Below are 1,794 nucleotides of genomic sequence, written 5' to 3'. Positions count from 1 at the left end.
ATTCTGGAATCTAAGAGCGGGTGGTGAAGTTGGGCACTCTCGAAACCTCTGTTATGACTTATTTTATCCTACCTGCTTTTTTGCATTTGATCTTCGAGAGAATGCTGTCCTTAGAAACGCGTCATGAATTGGAGTCGAACAAATGTCTCACATCGACCTATCCTACTGGTCGCTCATGACGGGAGGACCCCCATAGCGGGATCCCGGCGACCCCATCACCTTTCAGTGATGTATTTGCCATCCCGACCCTCCCAGTAACGTGCAGAAAAAGACATCATTTACTTGACGAAGAACCTGTGGTGCTTGTTGGTTCTGCGACTGACGTCACCCCCTGATTATCCTTCTTTTTCAGAGAGGTGCTAGCCTTAGAATTTGGAAACTTATCTGAAAAAAATAAGAAAATAGAGAGATAAATCAAAAGCAACTGAAAGCCCTCTATCCATCTTGAGATGGGAGCGAGTTCAGGAAAATGACTAAAAATAGTAGATAGTAAGGAGAAATAAATGGGTATTAATGGTTGGAGTTCACTACGTGAACCCCCCCACCTTTTGAATAAATAAAACAGGGTCAAAGCAAGCCCTTTAATTCCATTCTTTATTCTTACATTAAAGAATGAATCAAATCTACCCAAGTAGGATTCGAACCTACGACCAATCAGTTAACAGCCGATCGCTCTACCGAACTGAGCTATTGAGGACGAACGAATTGCTTAATAAGCTGAACACCCACATAATCTCGATTTGACACAGCAACACTTTCCATAACAACAGGGATTAAAAAACAGGTGATCAGGACTCGGATCCTGGGTATCTGTCTGACGTGTGATAAGGCGGGGACAGGATTCGAACCTGCAGTCTTCAGGTCATGAGCCTGATGAGTTGACCAATTCCTCTACCCCGCTTTAGTCTAAACCTTTCATTAACATACAGAAAATAGAGTTCGATGCCAGGCGGATACTTGACAGGTTCCCCCTCGGCCAGGCCCATCGCAAGGAAAGCGAAAACCTAGATTTGCTTTATCGGGTATCAAACGGGAACTCCGAGCAAATAAAACACCTTTCAAAAGTATTAATACAGTCACATGTATGGTAAATGCATGAATGTGATGGACTCAAAAATCTGTGGTTCCTAATGGAATAGGTAACAAAGCCACTTTGCCACCTACTGCTACTAACTCGCCGCCTCCCCACGTTAAGCTAGTACTTGTTGTTGCACCAGGAGCTGTTACGCCAGGCGCAGTAGCATGGATATTTTGTACCCATTGAGCAAAGATAGGTTGTAATTGTATGGCAGTATCCGAAAACATATCTTGTGGACGGCCTAAAGCACTCATGGTATCATTATGAATGTACAAGCCAAAACTGTGAAAACCTAGAAATATACATACCCAGTTAAGGTGGGATATGATTGCATCGCGGTGTCTAAGGACGCGATCTAATAGATCGTTGTATCGAGTTGTTGGATCATAGTCTCTTACCATAAAAAATGCTGCATGTGCAGCAGCACCGACTATTAGAAATCCGCCAATCCACATGTGGTGTGTGAACAAGGAAAGTTGTGTACCATAGTCAGTAGCTAGGTATGGATAGGGAGGCATAGAATACATATGATGAGCTACAACAATGGTTGTAGAGCCTAGCATAGCTAGGTTAAGAGATAATTGAGCATGCCATGACGTTGTTAAGATTTCATAAAGACCCTTATGGCCTTGTCCTGTAAATGGGCCCTTGTGAGCCTCCAAAATATCTTTAAGTCCATGGCCAATACCCCAATTGGTCCTATACATATGACCTGC

General features: G+C 43.3%; 1 non-coding gene across 1 annotated transcript; it reads right to left on the bottom strand.

Moving 5' to 3' along the window:
- Positions 1-827: 827 nt before the first annotated feature.
- TRNAM-CAU (transfer RNA methionine (anticodon CAU)) lies at positions 828-901 on the bottom strand. The gene has a single exon. It is a non-coding gene; the product is annotated as a tRNA-Met (tRNA).
- Between the last annotated feature and the right edge of the window lie 893 nt (positions 902-1,794).

Source organism: Aegilops tauschii, chromosome 4, assembly GCF_002575655.3.
Source record: "Aegilops tauschii subsp. strangulata cultivar AL8/78 chromosome 4, Aet v6.0, whole genome shotgun sequence".
Taxonomy (NCBI): Eukaryota; Viridiplantae; Streptophyta; class Magnoliopsida; order Poales; family Poaceae; genus Aegilops; species Aegilops tauschii.
Note: the sequence above shows the minus strand (reverse complement) of the source record. Positions and strands in the feature narration are given on the sequence as shown.